At 39.2% G+C, this 20724-nt stretch overlaps 1 protein-coding gene across 8 annotated transcripts in view; it reads right to left on the bottom strand.

Annotated features, from left to right (window-relative positions):
• COBL (cordon-bleu WH2 repeat protein) overlaps positions 1-20724 on the bottom strand; it is a 161366-nt gene that overhangs the window by 80302 nt on the left and 60340 nt on the right. The gene's annotated exons all lie outside the window — the stretch shown is intronic.

Genomic DNA, 20724 nt, shown 5'->3' with positions numbered 1-20724 from the left:
TATCTACATATGGTGCCGTCAGGTTTCATGGATTCATTTTTCATGTTATACTTGCTAGCTAGTTTTTTCCCCTCTCATTAAACTCGCAAAATCGAAGGAACTTTCTTTTTTCTAGTGTACAAGATGCTTTCTTTGGGGTTAAGTAATTTAATTTTAGGATTTTTTCCTACTAGTTCTTGTAGTTGAAATATAGCTTTCAAAGATTTTTTGGAAGGGCTGTTAAAAACACAGAAGTATGAAGGCTCAGAGTAACCTGGTAACTTAGGCATACCAGTTCCATTTTCAAATGACACTGAGAAGTCAACTTGCTACAAGACTACCAATGTCCACAGCCCGCTGAACTCAACACAAGCTGGACTGAGAGTCTGAAGCAGAGGCCACTCTGTGTTCCAATGTCATCAACCTAGAACGCAATTATAAATCATCTTCTGCAAACTACTCCCTTTTTAAGGATGAACAGAAGCTCTGATATCTTACGGATCCTTCTGAAAATTTTAGTATTAGTAGTATGAGATTAATCTATTCAAAATATAACGGTACTGATGTGAGAATTCCACTTTACAAAAATAGATGTGTATCAAAATGGAAGTCAGCTTATGTTTGTTTTCAAAAGGCATCCCTCACACATAACTCTCTTACCCAAAGCCCTGTTATTAGCATTTCCTTGATTTTCTGATGACACTAAGTGGCATTTAAAGGTCAGCAAGGAAGAGACTGCAGCTTGCCTGTGAGAGTGATCTGACTTCCTGTTCCCTGTCCACACCGGTCAATAAAAATTTTTCAAAATGTCAAGTTCTTTTCTTGTGAGGTTGCTACAGCCAGGCCTTTCTTCCGCAGCTCTTTGCCAAAACTCACATATTTGAGCTCCCAGTCTTGTTATGCAATTTCCTTCTGAGAAGTTTCTAAATCAAAAGTAATCAATGGAGCTGTTTTTAAGCACTCAAAGTACCAGATGTATCAGCAAAAACGGGTTTTATTTTTTTCCAAAACAGAGACAAAAAATAACAGTAAAAGTATCAGAAAGGATTTTTTTTTTTTTTTTTTTTGTTTGCAAGTGTACCGCGGGTAAATGCAGAAGGTAAGATCTGGAGCAGGCAGACAAATCCATCTAGTCAGTGACAGCAAGAATATTTATGCCTGTTGGACATTTAAACTCCATTAATGCAAACTTTTATTGATTTGCTGAATGACACCACTACTGATTAGAACTGACCATTTGAAACGCCAGACAGGTTGTGTCAGACCTACTGCACAAATTAAAGTCAGAGGCTGCTTTCCTTGACGTGATACTGAAATTCCTTATACTAGCACTAAATTTGACAACACCAAAACTGAATTAATCCAAGCTCCTGCTTTAAAGCCAAAGCATAATACTGCGGTCATGAGCTTGCTTGGAGACATAGTTTAAAAAAACAAAAAAATTGTGACTACTCAGATTTTCCTTTTTAACCAGCCACACTGAATACAGTTTGGTTTTTGTACTCCCTGAAGCACTTGTGATTCTGGTACTTGCATACTGTCCGCAGTCAGAAAGGAAAAAAAGGTTAACCTTTTCCTGCTCTAAACTAAAAAAAAAACCAATGCATTTTTATGCAGTTTACTTTATGCTGCTTTATTATCTCATTGCATTTTGCTGTTGGTAGGAAATGACCTGGCCACCCATCACAATATTGAAACAGAAGCAACTATTTCGTTTCCACAACAGTAACTCGTACAGGCAGTACCACGTTGATCTATTATGTCTGCAAGTAGGTTTTCAAGGTTTTACTGTATAAGTTTTGAGTTATACTTTGAAGTCTGTCCAACTACAGTGCTATCTTATGCTTGTGTAAGTCTATTTTAGAATGTAGCTAGTAATTCCAAATCCTGCGGTCAGGGCCCATTTGGTGGATTCTGCAACTTACATAGCCAGAATTAGAAATGGCTGAGCACCTTCTCTCTCCTGTGCCCCTGCCAGTTCTCCCTCACTGTGGCCAACCATGATTCTCTCATTTTAGTACAAAGTTTGTTGATCAGAAATCCTAGCAGTACCAGGTGCGAGGAGGTCACCTGCTTTACAAAGGCATCTACTTGATCTCCCAGCACTGAAGTAGCAAGACCGATCTGTCCCTGCAGAGGTTACTAAGACCTTCCTATGACACAGGTCCACACCATTCACAATTATGCTGTTTTGTTGCTTAGCTATCCTTATCATTACGATTTTCTTCCTGGCACCTTAACTACAATTTCCCTTCCTAGAAGTTTACCTGACTACTTCTTGTCCACACTTATGTAAGGTCATGGGACATAAAGGATCACTATGTCTCCACAGCTAGGAGCGCTACCTTGGTTTCCAGCTCAGCTGCTGTATGTTCACTTTGCACCTCCAATGGTGTCCAACCTCCTTGCCAGTTCTCCCTTTCCAAGGAAAAACCTATAACAGAGGAAGCCTCCCAGAGAAAAGCTTTCCAAAACAGACCAAGGGGCTTAGATTCACTGTTTGAGAACTTCTAAGCAGGGAACAAGTGTGAGTATTAACTCTAGCCCCTTGCACTACACTGAAGACAAAGAGGGTGCCCAACCACAGAGCGCTTCCGAGAATCTTCTGTAGTTTTTGTTACACTTCTTGTGTGTAAAGCAATATTCAGAACTCATTTTCTATCTGAAAATCAGGTGGCTATTAAATGAATATGGCAAAAATTGCAAATAAGTTGATTACTTTTTTTATGATCAGTCAAATATGTTATGACCAGTCAAATCTCTTCTGATCAATCAAATATTTTACTCTGATGTTTAGGAATAGAAAATTTTTACTAAATTATTAGTAGGTTAGAAAACATGGATTGGGAATACATGCATTCCAGCTAAATATCAACATGTCTGTAAACTCTTGCAAACATAAAGAATTAGACACAGTAAAACCAAGCTTAACTGCTATTGTCAGTATCACCTACTACTACCACTTCCCTCATCATTCAGCCAGTCTGAGATCACAAATTTAATCCGAGTTGTCCAAAAGTGAATAAACTACGACTGCACATATAAAGCACTGGAATACAGAGCTGTGAATTCAACAATGTATATATAATATTTAAGCAACTCGGAGATTACCAAATCATTCATAGTTTTTCAAGATATTTATGATAGATGTGATTCCTCAATGCTTTGAGGATAAAAGCTTTTGAATCGCCTCTGGTGATTTAAAATTCAGTGTACTTCCTCCAAATAATATCTCCTGTTTCCATGTTTCACTCTTCAGATCTTCCCAAGTCACACTGCAGTTCATACTTAAAAAACCCTTTGTCTGTCACTGCCACCCAACATCACTCATGTGAATCTAAGGAAGTCCCCCTGGTGGAACGAAAAAGACAGTCATAGTATCAAGGGAAATGGATGCAATGATTTTTTTCCATCACAGCAATACATGCAGAAAAGGGAAGACAAGCTAACTTGATTTACATTTATGTGCTTGTGGTATCTCTTCTGTTTAAGTGATAGTGTATTTCAAACAGATTCATAGTGTTTTTAAAAAGTAGCATCCCAACAGAATTAGCAAAAATAACCTCTATTGACAAGAGAGAGTAGACGCTACCTTTTCTGAATGGTGGGACAGAGGGAAAGTAGGCTGAGCTACACAACTCAGAAGGTGGGAGCAGACAGCATGCTGCCTGGTGCGAATGAGAAGACCAAAGTGTATAAATCAGTGTTTGGAATGCACACAGAAATCGTTTGTGTCCTCTCCTATCGATCTGGACACTTAAGTCATCGCAGTATCCATGAAGCACGTTCTCTGTGTACCTTGTGCATCAGAGCTGAGGAACTTGTCAAAAAGAAAAGAAATGGATCTTCTTTGATTCAGAGCTGCCAGCAACATAATGCAGTGAAAATACACTTGATACAAATCTTTCTAATACATAATCTGTTTAATTTCTGTCACTATGTGGCCTATGAACGATGAAAAAATGTTTTGCTGAAATCTGCAGCTGTTTAGCCATAAAGGAAAGAAACTTAGTTTGCTAAACACTCTTTTCTGAACAAATGCGATCAGCACATCAAGTAGATATATGTTGAAAAAGCGAACTTCAGCTCATAACCACACAAGCCGATATATTTTCCACTTAATATTCTGCTTTCCACCAGATTCTCTATTTCCAGAAATACAGCTAGAAAGCTATGAAACACAGAATTATTAGAAGATAGCTCAACATTGGTGTAAACCCAACTACATCCATGAAACAGCCACAAGCTTCAGCATGTGTGCATTACAGGTCTCTGTAAGGGGATATACTAAAATGACCATGTTTTTTAAAAAACACATGCATGTCCAATCCCTTAAAATGCCACATTAAGGTGACAGACATTACAGAAACCATACACATAGATGCACAAGCTTCCAGAACATGACAATTTCCCTCATGCCCTTGTGCTATGCACCTGATACCATTAGGCTAAATGACAGCACACAAAGTATGTGATTTTGCTTTTTTTTTTTTTTCTTTTTTTCCCCTTTCTGGATGACAGATGCATTTTCAATACCCCTAAAATGTAGTATATATTCTTGCTTTTGTTTTGGATATGTAAAACTTAGTGAGACAACACCATCGTTAACATAGCACAGAAAACATTTTCTGCATCAGATATTTTCTATGCTACTTCATAGTTTAATGGGAACTTCACTGTCTGTCACTCGGGTGGGAAGTAGGAGTGCAGGTTGCAGACACAATCTGAAGTGAATGCCAAAGTCAAGCTGAACCATGCGTGACAGTCTGGAACACTGTCAGACACTTAGAATAGGGTTTGTTTGCATTCCATACAACTATAAAATGATTTATCTTGACTTTCAGAAGTATGTGGACAACTTGGTGTCTCATTTGCTAGAATGCTGTCTTCTTTTTACTTCTTTTTTTAATATAAAATAAATAAAATATCATTTTGGGAAAATACCAGAATCAATTTATATATAAAATGCACCCTCTCAGGGCTGATTTACATCTTTCTGGTTAGATTGCTAAAAACTCACCTCCCACAAGTCCACCTCTTCTTGTCACAGTGCACTGTCAAAATGCCTATTAAAAAGACTGTATTTTGAAAACAGATTTTTTATAACTGTCAAAAATACAAATATGTAAAGGCAATAAGGGGAGAAAGATTAAATTCAAAATATTCCCAAAAGGGAACGGCTAACAAAACATAGGCAGTCGGCAAAGTCAGTTACTCACATTACTTTCAATTTTTTGATAGCTGCGTGCATACATGCTAAATAAGCGTGTCATTACCTGATAATGAAACAGATAGATGACAAAGAAAAATTTTTGTCACACACTATGCCGAAGCAAAAAAAAAGGAAGAGCTAATCTACAAAGAAAAGGAAAGGTTTATCTGTTCAAGATGAAGAAGACGGGCTTGTAAAGACAGACACGGAGGGAGGGTTGTGAATTATAAAAGGAAATGGGGAAAAAATGTGGAAAAGACTACAAGTCTCCTTTCCATATTTGTCCAAGTGATACAAAAGCATGAGAAAGGAGGAGGAAAGAACACACGAAGAAGTGAGGAAAGAAACAGAAACACAGTCATTATGGTGAAAAACGAAGCGAATACATTCACTAGATTTGACCGGAGAGGAAGTCCTTGCAGAAATTCAAAGACAAAGATCTGGAAAAGGAGAGGAGTAAAATAAAAAGCAGCAGACTTCAGCAAATGTGACGATAAAGAGTACTGGCTCATATGCTGGGGAAGGAACAATGAACTAAGGGGACTGTGCAGGACAGAAACCATATTCTGCAAGAAAACTCCATGATTGCTCACATTAGCCCAGAAAGATGGTGATGATAATGCTCATTTGTTGACATGAAGACAGTGGGGGGGAAAAGTCACATGAACGGAACTCAAACAGGTAAAGATTCCATACTTGAGGGGGATTAATACATAGATTTGTGCATGTGTAATAAATATTTCTCTGGTAGGGATTTAATGCATACAAAGACAGATGAACGCAAATAACCAAAGAAACATCTTAAAACCTACCAAGAGAGGTCTAAAAGCCAATGACAGACCCTAATGGAAAAACGCATTTTAAAGAAACCTCAAGAAGAAAGAATTACCGGGGAAAATTCACACGGACTCCAAAATTCAATTCAATCCAATCCCAGCATAGAAAGATGACAGAAACTTACCAAGCCAGAAGGAAAACAAGGAAAGAACATTTGAAAAGAGGTCATTTAGCAGATCTAGTGAGAGCAATCTTGGAAGAGTGCAGATGGAAAAAGCCAAATTTTTTGTAAGCCTGAAAAGCCTGGTTCCTCCTTTCACTTACACTTTTGCACCATGTGAGAACAGCTTAGCTCAATCAACGTGATGAACAACCAAGCCAAAAATCAAAATCTGTCTTTATTAATGGTCTGGAAACAGGCTTCAGGAAATCGGGGGTTCCAAAGGTCAAAGACTAACAACAGCAAGAAAGACATTTTCATAATTTCCACTGGTGTTAAGCATTCATCAATCATAAATAACCACAAAAAGGATCAGAGGTCTTGAGCTAAATGAATTCATCATTGCAGTAAGAGTTTGTTTTCTCTAGGCTTACTAATTCTGTTAAATCAATCAGCCAACGTGTTTGGTTCATAGAAGACAGGAGTTGTTATATTTGCGATATTTTGAATTTCAGAAGGACATATATTTTGAAAAACTACTGAGAACTTCTGCTGCAATAAATTCTTTTAGCACACAGGAACTATCAAACCACTAGAGCTGATCATCTTCAATATATTTTCATTGTATATATGCCAATTTATACTAGAGGAGGAGATGGAAACATCACAAAAGACATACAGTTTTAAAAATATCTGCTGTAATGTCTGCATAGCCAATTTTTATGTGGACCAGAATTATGAATGGAATAGTTCCTGGCATGAGTTTTTTGGGTGTGCACTTGCTTTGTTTTTAAGAAATAATTTCTGTTTTTTACTGGAAGTGTTTTTGTTCCAGTTAAATTAAAAAGGGTTTTCCTCCCCCACACTTTAATGAAAGTGTTGTCCTTATGCAAGTTTTCCCATAGAGAAGAGACATTAACAATCAATTCTCCTTATCTTTCAGTGTCTGCTAGAAATTCTAACACATGTGACTTTTGGTCTCTGAAAATCTCTACTTCTTATAGCTGTTGATGAATAGAGAAAATTTGTACTGAAGTTCGAAGGCAAATTTTCACCAAGATCCGCAGAACTTCTCTAAAGTCAAAGCAGTTGCTCTGATTTACTCAAGCTTAGGGAACTGACTTCTAGCTCTAGTCCCTATAATCCAATTCCCACACAAATACTTTGTTAATTTCAAATGAAGTTGTGCAACTACTTTTCCCTTTGAAGTCTATGGTAACTGTACGTGTTTAGCTAGAGGGAGATAAATAAAATCATCCAACTGTCAAAGCAAATTTTCAAAAAGGAAGCTTTACACTTCTTAATGATAAAACAGTGCCAAAAATATTACTGAAAAACAATGCAACCTCTGAGGATTTAAAAACTTAAATTAGAAGAACAAATCAGCTTTTGAACTCTCAAATTAGTGCAAATCTTAACACAAATCCTAATTACAGAGTCACTAAGAGGATTCTAGCAACATGAATCAGAAGTCAACAGCCAGGAATTCTACTGTTTCGGTTGGCTCTTTCAGATGTCTGGATGCACACGTGTGTGTGTACATACATGTACCTAGGTACAAACACAGGTACGTAGACACACACAAAACTTACTACTTGGCTCTTTCAGATGCAGGTTTGTGTGTGTACATACAGATACTTCTACACACTGAGTACAACAGGCTGAGTCTGAAACCCTAAGGTGTGTCTTAATCAAGACCCCAAACTGCATCTTGCAGCTTCCAGATCAAGAATTTCTGGCAGCAAGCACGGCACTGAAGTGGACCAGTTCTTTAAGGAAATGTGACAGCTTGCCGCAGAAGACACTGCTGCACTCTCCTGCTGGGCAATGGATAGAGCACATCCAGGCATTGTACACATCCATCTTCTGTTTCATAATACCTACAGGTCAATACCTACAGAAATGAAGCTTGTCCCATTAAAGGAGATGAACAATTTGCATAGAAAATACATTTGCTTAAAGAAGTCACAAGCAAATTCATTTCATATTCAGGATTTGAATCTTTCAAGAGCATGAAATTCAGATGTGAGCTTACTCTTCATCCTGGAGGATTCTCCAAAGGCTACCCTCTTTGGAGAACAACAAATATCCTGAATGTGCCAGCAAAAATCACACAAGTTCAATAACTGGGCACAGAAAAACAGGTTAACAGTAAAGAAGCAGACCTCGCCTCTGAATTTCCTTAGAATTATACTCAAATATTACTTCAAAACATCCTTGGCCTTTTACTTTTTTCCCAATGTGAGCACTCCTTATTATCCTTTTAACTCTTAACTTTGTCTATGCCAGCCCACCTTCTAAATAGAAGTGAAGTGAGAATATAAGTTACTGCAAAGTGACTGGTAGTACAGCTGTGCTGGAGCCTGACCTACTTCAGCTTTTTCCCACTTTATATATATATATATGTGTGTATAATTTCATATTTTTCTCTTCCTTTGCAGTATACTATAGTCAACTAAGTGTCTCCAAGTCTAAAAATTCAGTACTATATCGTTAGGACACCAGAGTTTCACTTGTGAATGTCTGTTATACATAAGGAACTAATTTTCCCACTGTGTACAGCCTTATTTTCTTTGCAAATCTAGTGTGAAATACTAAGAAACACAGTTCTCTGATCTATTTCTTCCCACTGACTGAATTATTCCTATCCATTGGAGTGTACTCCCCACTGAGGAGCTGTGGCAGAAACTTTTCAAGCTCAGTCCCAAATTTAACTGACACTGAAGTTAAAAACTGTGGAAACAGATACAACATCAACCTACACTTGGACTTGCACTGGCTCAATTACATCTTAATCAGGGCAACTGGTACTGAGAATCCTGCTTACTTCTCTGGGTATGCACTGCTTCAGATAACAAAGAAAAACCTGCTTTTGCAAGAAATTATTGGTTGGTGAAAGCCACTCCCTTCCTTTGCCACCGTTTGCAATTCATCTTCTACAAGACTTAACATGTTTACTTTGGAGTTTTCTCCTTCCCCAGTGAGAAAATGCTCTATAAATTAAGCAACTTCAAGGGGTTTATCTGTGTCAACTGTCCATCAAAAAGGAACAAAGGTCTTACGTTTTCAAAGATGACAGTGAAAGTGTCACAAGCTCTTTGTCCACGCAAAAGAGAACCTGAAGTAGCACAAGAAAGAATGATTTTAAAATGGCCTAGTATAGATAATGGCTAACAACTAATGAAGGACATGGTCCAAAGCCAGTTGAAACCAGCAGGAATTTTTCCACTGGCGCTTGTGAGTTCTGCATCAAGTCTCCGATGGTCACTCTAACTTCACGATGCCAAAAGACAGCAATGCTCTGAACTATGCTGCCGCTGTCATTTCTCCACGAAATCTTTTTCTTCAGTATACCTTCAGACTCAACAAAAATCATAACAACGCCAGCAGAGAAAGCATAGCTCTGATTTTTAAACACAAGATTTGGCTCCAGATACCCATACTTCAGTCTCTACTGCTAAAGAAATGAAGAAAGCAAAGCACTGCCAACAAAACACACGTGAAATGAATCATAACCAATAGTCAAGGAGTTGTTTTAGAAGCATGATCAAAACGCAAGTTAAAAACCAAAATCTAAAAAACCTAATGCATGACGGGATACCCTGATGCATAGCCGCTTAGTAGTGTAACTATTTGTTGAGGGTTTAAAAAACCAAAAACACACCCCCTCCCCCGATGATGTTAAACAGAATATCAACACATCTATAAAGCTAACAGACCCTACACTGCTTTCACTCTCAGCATGATGCTTTCCTTTGATGTACTATTCAGCCACGGAAAATTAAAACAATATATTAAGACAGTCCACAATCCGAAGCAAAAACATTAAGAAGTCTCAAAGCACTGTCTTTCCATAGATAGAGGATAAAGTGGATTTTTTTTCTTAATTCGAACAGGTTGAATAGAATACTTTCTCACCAAATTTCTTTTTTTTTGGCCTCTCCATTTTGCAGAGGGGGGAGAAGGTGTCACTACTTTGGAAAGGCAAGTTGCTGTTAATTAAACACTAGTGAACGACTTTGACTGACTTGTACAGTTGCCAGTATTTTTAGTTGATACTGTCTTTTTGATCTGTAACCCTTAAACTAGAACAAAGACCTTGTTTAACGTTTGTTAAATTTAGACAGCGCCACTAACCACTATTACCCTCCTCCCACTGCTGCTGCACTGATTTCCCATGCCAGCTGCTCAAATGTTTACATCTCAAGGGCCTTCTCTGTGCAGAAATGGTCTCTGCACAGTATCTCTCATCTGTACATTTGCCAGAATCAAGGCAAGAAAAGCCTTGTTGCTGGAATTCTTGATTAACAAATAGTCTTAGATGTTTCTTCTTCCCTTCCCCCTTCCATCAAATCCACTGCCATTACGCTTTTACAAGGCAAACCTCCACAGTGCACTTTACTGGCCTTACTCTTGTCCTATGCAAACAACTGTAAATAAGAACAAGTTCCATTTAGAGCCAATGAAATCACACGAACTCTATGCTGAAACTGCAAGAGACCAAGATCAAGCTGGGTACTTGAGCATTTGCTGGGATGGAAAGACGAAAATGCTGTCATCAGAGGAGAGGGGTGTGGGGGAATCAAACTCTAACATTCATAAATCGACCGGCAATCTCTCTATCTCTCTGTGCCAGTGTACTTCAGAAACTGCCTACGCAGCTCATGTCCTAGGCATTGGTCTTGCCTGACTCTCTCACCAGGTCACTGAGGTACTGAACCAGCAGAACATTTAAAACAGGTGCTTGGTATGACTCTGAAAAAGTCAGTGGGTCCAACTCCTACACCTACAGCTACTCACCTGTTTAAGAACTCTGCAGGGCTATGTCTTGCTATTTGCCTTGATCTACTTTCTCTTCCAGCTGACCATTTATAAAACCAGAAATACTTCCCTTATTTTCACCGAGTATTCTGAGATCTGTTTGAAAGTGTAAATGATATAAGAAAAAAAAATTCAAGAAAATGGACCTGACTGAAAGTATTACTACTTCATGCTGTTGTAAAAGTCTTTTAAAAGATTGACTGCTATTTGTCACACTCTTTCCCCTCTTCAGCTTGCATCCCAAAATGGTGCTGAGAACTCAAATGCAATATTAAATAGTGGAGAGTAAGAGAAAAGCAATGTCTGGAATTATTTGTAATAATTTCTGCTAAGCTCAAAGGGGAAGATCAGTATTGGATCTGCAGGTAAAACACCAGTAAAACCTAATTTAAGAGTTATTAAAAAAAGAAGAAAGAATGTGAAACAGCTAGACAGACTACAGGCATTAGGTGGTCTCTTTTTTTAGTGATGAATAATTGAGCCACGCACAGAGTACATAGTGCTATACAGTCTTTGGTTCATACACACGACTCCTCTTTGAGTTCAAGGGAGACCTGTAAGGCCCGCTAAGCCTCATGTAGGTTTGACTTTGCATGAGAGGACTAAGCCATAAAGTTCACTTCGGAAAACTTCTCCATCAAAGTAAAATGCATTGTGTCCTGTCAGCAAATGCTGTTTTGCAAATCCTCTCTCACTTGCCATAAGATGTTATTGAGACATATGGTTTCACACGCTACCGAGCAGCCTAGTTTTGCCAACGAACAATAATGCACAGAACAAATGCGTGTGGAAATCATGAGATCATCTAATTAAAAGAAATATTATTGTTTGCCACTACTTTTAATGAAATCGAGTCTTCACTGTCCACAGCAGAGCCTGGAAAAGAACCAAATCCTATTAGTGCTCATGCCTCAGAAATTGTTTGCAAACGAAAAGAAATTATACCTTAACTGATGTTGAAAATCTTCACTGTATCTAAAATCTACATACGCTAATAGGGTATTTTAGACTAACGTAATAAATCTATTGTGATTCAGATTATGCCACTACACAAACAGGTGCTAGTCTAAAATAAAATTTCCATTGTATATTAGAAATATGGAGTCGATGACATACAATTAGCCATTTCTGATTTCGTCTAGTAAAGGGCATTGGCATAAATACACACTAATCCTTTCCGTACAGTAGTTAGATTTGGAAAGCTTTACAAGAAATATTTTGGATATCCATCATTAAATCAAACAGAAATATACTTTGCAGTGGAATTAATAATTCCCTGACTCATTCCCAGACCATCCCAAACTTAAACACAAAAAGCATTTTATGTACACAGAGTATGTGAAAGACTTTTTTAAGGAACTACATCTCTGGCCATCCAATCGCAGAAATGCCTGATCCTGGGATGAACTTTTCTTTAAAGGTGGTATTTTCCACACCACTGTATGCTTGCCTCTTACACTAAGAACAATATGCTGAATAAATTATGACCGAATAGGAATTAAAAGGCTATTATGCACCATTAAGGGGCTCTGGTAATATTAAATACCAAGGAAGCAAAGACTGAGCGGTTGAGATGTCACTAGAAAAAAATCTCAAATGGAATTTAAGTTTGTCTTTGGGTTTTTTTTTAATGTTCTTTTATTAATGCAAATTAAAAGCCAATGGTCGTATTAGCTGCTGCTTTGTTCTATTTTTTCCAGCGAGTTAACTTCAGAACTTTTCAGTGAAATCAGTAACAAAAGATGAATCAGACATAAAAGGATTTGGGTGGTTAAGGGTGTGTCACCAGGTCTTAATTAAACATCCGAGGAAGATATCTGAGCCAACTTACTCCACAGTATAGCGAACGATGCCACACAGCCCAGGTCTGGAAGCTGAACTGCCTCACGCTAGCCTAACCCACCGTGCTCCTGCTCGGTTGGGCCTCCCTAACTTGCACCACTTTGTGCTTTCCCTTCAACCAGCCTGCCACACACCTTTTGATGTGCTTACTCCCATTTTGGTGCCTGAATTCTGCTTCTGGGTGTGCTGAGCGTGAAACCTGCTAAGAAACTATGCTCCTAAACTCCTGCCTAACTCCATCAGGATCCATAAAACTGGCAAATCTCTCCATCTTCATCAGCCAAGGGGCTTAACCCAACAGGTGAGCTTAAAGCACTCCACAGAAAATGCAACAGCTAGAAGAGGCAGCTCTGGTATTTCTCTCCTGTCTTGTCCTCCACCCTGCCCCAAGTTCAGTGATTCAGCAAGAATATGGGAAATCCAGGTTCAAAATCTTCTTCTAGATGAGAAAAAAAAAAAAAAAAAATCTCTCCCCTCTCGTGAGCAGAGTGAGATTATTCTCTGTTCAAGGACATAAACATTAGTTTAGCTAGAAAGAGACCGAGATCAGGACACTCATCCGAGCAGGGTGCAACAGCCACTTGGCTCCTCCATTTCTAGCCTCAGTGGCGGCTACTTTGCTGGATCTAACATCTGCTTAGCATAAAACACAGAAAAACATCTCTGGCGCTGGCTCTGAAACCCAGAGCTGCCACCGCACTTAAGTTTCTTCGTTACTGGTCTGAATAGTTAAGCTTGCTCTTGCTCTCTCTGAGTCACTGAATATTTGGGTATTTTCACAAAAGGGCGCTTCCCACATCAAGAACACCTCACAGCTTTGTTCCAGGCATTCTCCACCCCAGCAAGTATTTTGGTTCGCTTTGCAAAGGAGGAAATAATTCTCTCAATAATGGTCCCAAGAGAGATAGAAGTCTAGCTGGTATCTCCAAAGGCAGAGGAGGGAACTGAACTCAGGGCTCTCACATTTTGCCTGTGGTAGGTGGTAAGCTTTTAGACTAAAAGCTTCAAATACCTAAATATCTAGCAGCTGACTCAAGGTTTCAGTCCTGAGCAGAGGCAGGCAGCAGACACAGAGGATGGGCAGAGTTTAATGTGCAACTCGTGCTGTGCAGATTTTAACTTTTTCTCTAAAACCTGGGAAATCTGAGTCTGGGGTGCTCAGATCCAGTGTACAACAGCAGCCCGCGCTGCCAGGTATCTGAAACAGGCACTGCTAGGCAGGACTGGACTTTGGCCCAGTTCCTTTTGTACTCAGGCCCTTTCTACTCAACTTTATCCGTTTCTCCCTGTTCATCTCAGAACGTTTCTTGAACATATTTCCTCAAAAATGTCCCACAAAAACCAATGTTTCCAAGTTGTCTTTTTAAAAGCAACAACTTGAATGCAATGCTATGTGATGATTTTACTCTGAACCATGTGATTTTATGTAAAGATGCAGGCTCTGGCAACCGACGACTACATGATAATCTTTTGTTTTTAATAAAACCTCCATGGTCACAAAAAAAACCGTTTAGAAATGTGACCTCTACAAACCTAATGCTCAAAAGCCAAATGAAGGGAAGGGAAGTCCACCCTAAATTATTTGTTTTCAAATCTCATGATCTTCAGCCACTTTTGTGTGGTAAGGGCAAGAGCTGACAAGTGATTTTTGAATGCATGAAGTTGGCAATCTTGTGGTAGTACAAGCTAAGCAGCAAAGACAGAACAGGGGTCAGCTGACGTCTCTTCACCAGATACTGTTTTTAATAGCTTGTAACTTTACCATGCTTTAACCGTAGATGCTGAGACTCTCCATTCCAGGTGTCTGCCTCAGGCTATTTTTTTTTTCTTTTTTTTGAGTCAGAGTAGTTCAGCTGGTTCTGAGATTTTTTTTTTTAACCCCCTCCCCCCCAAATCTAAGGACCTTTTCTTTGAAGAGGTCTAGTAACACCACACTTGGGAGCAAGAACTTGAAGTCTGGTGGCAGGCAGCCACTGTTTCAAGTTCTTGCCTTCTGCTATCACAGACTGCAAGGAAAATCTAAAGACACTATATTATGTAAAAGTATCTATGATTCACAAGAACAAAGACTGTTAACATCCTGTGAGTGCACACCACAAACGTAGGTGGGTACAGCTGCATCTCTTCCGCCACCATAATCTGGCTGAAAGGCACCTCCACGGTCCTCCTAATCCATCCCTCTGCTCCACAACAGAATCAAGTATGTGTAGCTCAACCTCTAGATATTTTTGGAGGTTTTACAGATTAAGTGATGACAAGGATTTCACAGTCTCTTTAATAACCTGCTCTTTAATAACCTTGTGAAACTTCTATGCAGTCAGATTTTTTTCCCTCTAAGTTAAATTTTCATTGCTATATATAAAGAACATTACTTCTTGTCCTGCCCACAGTAGACAAGAAGCAAGCAAGCTGATGACTGTCATCTTTGTTACCTAGTGGAATTCTCTGAATACCAGTCACAAGCCAGCTGGCTCTGGCAAACCTTTTTTCTTACCAAGGAAAGCTGACAATAAAATTATTTTTATTTTCCAGACAGTTACACAGCATATAAAAATAAAACTAACTGCACTGCGATGGTGAACCTTATCCTGAGATATGTTAATAAATCTCTTTTTCTTCTGATCATGTTATCAGTTGCATAAATGAAAACATTTATAACTATACTGTATCTTCCCTAGTGTCATCCTCTGGCATCTAACTAGTGGCTTACAAGCACCCTGTAACAGAAGATTGGTGGAGACACATCAGTCTGCTGTAGGATTTAGACAGCTCCATACTCAGTTTGCTGAGTTTTACGTTCTGCAAACAAAATTACACTGCGCAAAATTCTTTGCAGGCCAGCGCACAACCTATGCCTCTGACAATGTACATATATAGCTCTAACTGTACAAAATGCAACAGAACTATCCCAGGATTTGACCCTGCTAGCACAAATGAACACACGTAACCAGCATTCACAGAATCACAGAATCACAGAATGTTCGGGGTTGGAAGGGACCTCTGTGGGTCATCTAGTCCAACCCCCCTGCCGAAGCAGGGTCACCTACAGCAGGCTGCACAGGACCTTGTCCAGGCGGGTCTTGAGTATCTCCAGAGAAGGAGACGCCACAACCTCCCTGGGCAGCCTGTTCCAGTGCTCCGTCACCCTCAGAGGGAAGAAGTTCCTCCTCATGTTCAGACGGAACTTCCTGTGTCTCAGATTGTGCCCGTTGCCCCTTGTCCTGTTGCTGGGCACCAAAGAGTTTGGCCCCATCCTCCTGACACCCACCCTTCAGATATTTATAAGCATATATTAGGTCCCCTCGCAGCCTTCTCTTCTTCAGGCTGAACAAGCCCAGCTCCCTCAGCCTCTCCTCGTAGGAGAGATGTTCCAGTCCCCTCACCACCCTCGTAGCCCTCCGCTGGACTCTCTCCAGTAGCTCTTCATCTTTCTTGAACTGGGGAGCCCAGAACTGGACAGAGTACTCCAGATGAGGCCTCACCAGGGCAGTGTAGAGGGGGAGGACAACCTCCCTCAACCTGCTGGCCACACTCCTCTTAATGCACCCCAGGATCCCATTAGCTTTCTTGGCAGCCAGGGCACACTGCTGGCTCATGGTTAACCTGTCGTCCACCAGCACTCCCAGGTCCCTCTCCGCAGAGCTGCTCTCCAGCAGGTCCGCCCCAAGCCTGTACTGATGCATGAGGTTGTTCCTCCCCAGGTGCAGGACCCTGCATTTGCCTTTGTTGAACCTCATCAGGTTCCTCTCTGCCCAACTTAATTATCCTCAGCACTTCCAGGAGACCAAGAAGCAAGGACATGAGAAGGGGAATTTAAAGTGAATGCGATTGTCACACAAGGAAATACTAAAAGTAGATAGCTATTAACTTCCATTTAGATGACATGGGCAGTATTCTCATTCCTACTGCCTGAAACAATACCTAGCCACGTGTGGTGAAATCCTGGACAGTAGATGGTATTAACTGATCACCTGGGACCTTACATGGTTGGAGAGAAATCACATTTCCAATCGCTTTTGCGTAACTGTACTCGATCCTTCTTCCAACCACTTCCAAACTGGGAAAGCTATTGTGAATGATCTAATTCCTGCCATCATCGAGGGCATAAGAGTACATTAAGAACAGACAAAGCCCAGAAAAAGTAAATAATATATTTTTTTTAAAAAGCCCTTATAGGGAAAATAGCTGTTCCCATCGTTTAAGAAGTGACTGCCAAGGTTACTAATGCACGGGAATTCCCACTGACTTTTTTCAAACTGTAGCACAGTATTTTTCTTCAGGAATATTATCTTGCAATTATACAGGTACTATGAAATAAAAAAACCCCACACATATGTCCTAAATGCATGTGATAACTGTTTGGAATTTAAAAAGACATTGTTTTTCCCTGACAGTTTTGTTCATGAACAAAACTAGTAACAGGCATAACAGATTCATTAAGCAGGGAACTACTGGACTATCTGCTTATTTAAGTTACCTGATTCTGAGTAACATCTATATTCAGACATACACTGAAGACTAGATTTTTTTAAAAACGGTCCTGATGAAAATGCTCTAACGTTGCTCTGCTAAAGCCCTGTTTGAACTAGAGAAACCTTGTGTGATAAGACTGTGCTGAAGTTTCAAATCCTCTGATAAGTGTCCCTGGCTGTGCTTCTAAATATTTTTTTCCCAAGCTGATTTATTACATAAACAAATTCCACATCAGAGATACATGTTGTTCAGCACTTGGGATGTGTTCTTTTGCTCTTGATTTATGAAAACACGAAGGCCCCCAAAATAAAAACCAGCTAATTTTAGCACCGCGTTCCAAATATCGGGTTTCATCCTGATCAACTGTTTCTTTGAGGACAGTGACACCAAGCGGCAGAGATGACTTCAACTCCTTTTTATCCCCCAGCTATTCTAAATTCTAACTCTTGTCTGTCTGTCTTTGGCACACAAAAAGCAGAATGTGGTTAACTGTGCTAAAACTTCCAACTGCTTTATTTGTATGTTGTGTTCATACACCGGTGTATTTCAACAGCGTTTGATTTGTGAAAGGTTAACCCAGATATAAAGCTCATCTGCTTAGCACAAAACTGGAACAGATTAAGGGAAACGATTCCTGCTTCATTAACAACAGACCATCAGATTTCAGATCCTTTACTGACATGTGGTATGATGAACTGCTGCACTCTCAGGACTGCCACGGAGAATTCTTTCCCTGCATTTTTACGCTCTCTAAGGTGTTAACAAATTCTTTTTTTGCCTTCACTTCTGCTGACACTGTGAACAAATGTCCTTTTCACCTCAAGCATAAGTGCTGACTTTCCCATCTTGACTTGGAAATCTGCTTCCTCGTCAACAATGCAAAGTATTTTCAAAAGCATTAATAATCCCAATAATAATCAGATAAATACAGCACTGAGAATGGTCTGGATGCTAAAAAGCGAATATAACTTGTGCTTGAATAAATACTAAGGATCTCTTCTTTCTTATACCTTTATTCGCCGCCTTCATATTGCCCAGCTTTCAAAAAAACCCCAATCAATACCCAGAATAGAATCATTACTATTTCTACAATTCAGTGCACATCACCACCACATAATAGCGAGAAAAGGATTTAAAATACGGAAGTTCATGCCCTTATCTTAGTAGTACTGCAAGAGTTGCCTGTTTCCTTATAGGCAAAAAAAATTTTCCTGGTACAGCCAGTGTATGTCCTGGCACTACACTGAAGGCAATGGCAAACTATTTTTCTTTTAGCAATAAATCTGAAACTTCGGCTTCGATTCTTGCCCAGCAATGCAAAACACTTTCAGGATGACCAAAAAGAGTAAAAGAAAGTAGACCTGAAGACACTGCAAGAGGGGAAGCCTCTACTGGATGACATTTTGTTCAAAGTCCTATCCTAGCTCAATGAAACTTCCATCTAATGAGATCTAAACGCATTTTTCACATATACGGCTACGTAAGATACCACTTATTTAGGATAATGATACTCAGTTCCACTGAAGTAAGTGAGGCTATCTTTTGAGCAAGTGGAATAAAGAAGTACACAGAATGATGGAGGGTCTCAAAGTCTAGCCCATAAAGAACTGCTAAGCTGAATTATAAAAACTATAAATGGCTTTCATTTGCGTTTCCACTTGAATTTTATCTTAAATTAACACAAGTTATCTATGCCAACTATCTATGCCAAGTTTACCGTGTTTTAGAATTTTTCACCTAAGACATCACAACTGCTGACCTTGTTCTTGAAGCTCATCTAGCCTGTTCAAAGGATGGACCTTCTTTGCTGCTGAAGGGATCTGTTAGACTTATTTCCTACATCTCCAAGCTTTAAGAGAATACTACCAAACTAAATGGAACTGCGTCAATACATTCATTTAAGTATGTACTTTATGTCTTAGCAGGATTGGTGCTCACAGACATACAGGTGTTAAGCCAGAAGTGAAAGACGTAAACACTGAACAATGGCTACATTGTTCTTGAAGATTAATTGCTCTTAAGACGAAAGGGAAAAAAATTAAATGCCTGGTGTGTTCATATAACTGAATAAAAAGAAAACATTTTTTACCTCTTTGAGATCAACTTGCTCCCTATCACTTGTGCCTTTAGAAGACGAAGTTACATGTCCAGTTTTGAAAACTTTTTTTTTCAAAGGAAAAAAAAAAACCACTGCATTTGCCCTAAAAGATTCCCTACAAAAATAACTTAAAGGATGTCTCTCCTCTGACGAGAGCACCACACACTAGTGTAAAAGACAGTTCAGAGCATCTGAACTATCTTCATATCCTCACTTGGAATCCCTCCTCTTCCTCTTCCTCATCTTCTAGTACTTGGGTATCAAGATATTGAGATTAATTTATAATGGCAGTGAATACAAACCACAAGATAGTTTTATTTTGGCAGAGCCTGTGATGTTTTTTCTATACTTTTACCCAGTATATTTCAACTACCCACATCACCCTCCACTAGGACTTCTATTAATAGAGCTCTCTCACTAAAACATTCATCTTTACAGTGTTACCCAAATTTTTAGCATTGCAAGCAGCTTTTCAGTACTATTTCTGTACTGTTTCATTACGAAGTCTTCACAGATCTGCAGAGCAAGGTGATTTTTAATCTCAAACCAATCATTTCTCCATCTATTTCTTCCATTTTACTTCTTTTATATTATTCTTTTTGTGTGGGATTTCTTCTCTCGCTCCTCCGTATTTTCCACAATTTTCTCTTACCCTTTTCTGTGGCTAGTGATCTGCACATTTGGCGGATCAGCCCTCCTTTTCCAAATGCCCATTTGTGCAAGGGGCACTGAGAACTGCACCTCACATTTCAGGCTTCTATCATGTTATCAACAGTCTTCTCCAGGTTTTGAAAATATGATAACAAAAAGCCAAGTAATTAAAAAAAGGCAACAAAAAGACATACCATTCATTATGATTATTAATCCACCAGAACAGCCTTACAAAAATATTTAGGATTCACACTTCCTAATTAGATACCTAAATCCTCATGATTTAGTTGTCTGGCAGGCACTTAAAAACCTTTCTAAATGTGGTTTACAGGATTTTAGTACCCCAAAACCTACTTAAAAAAATCCTTTATTTCCAGTCCTTAAAACAAAAGTGCTCTCCACTCCCAAGCTACTTAAGAAACAAATAGAATGCTGCCACGCTCCAGAAGACATGCAAAGGGACAAAACTGAGAGGTGTGGTTTTATAAGCAAAAAGCCTCCTCTAAATGTCATTGATAAGGCAAACATACTCTTGCATCATGCAGTACTGTCACTGTCTTGCAGTCACAACACCTATGTCCTTGGTTAAAACACTTTTTGCTCACAACTGCTTAGAATTTAACTTTGAAAGAGACTTTTCTTACAGTGAAGCTAGCAAGTTTCACTTGAAGGCAGTGCATTGTATTTTATCTTCATCAAGATACGCGAACT

This window comes from Opisthocomus hoazin, chromosome 3 (genome assembly GCF_030867145.1).
Source record: "Opisthocomus hoazin isolate bOpiHoa1 chromosome 3, bOpiHoa1.hap1, whole genome shotgun sequence".
Taxonomy (NCBI): domain Eukaryota; kingdom Metazoa; phylum Chordata; class Aves; order Opisthocomiformes; family Opisthocomidae; genus Opisthocomus; species Opisthocomus hoazin.
Note: the sequence above shows the minus strand (reverse complement) of the source record. Positions and strands in the feature narration are given on the sequence as shown.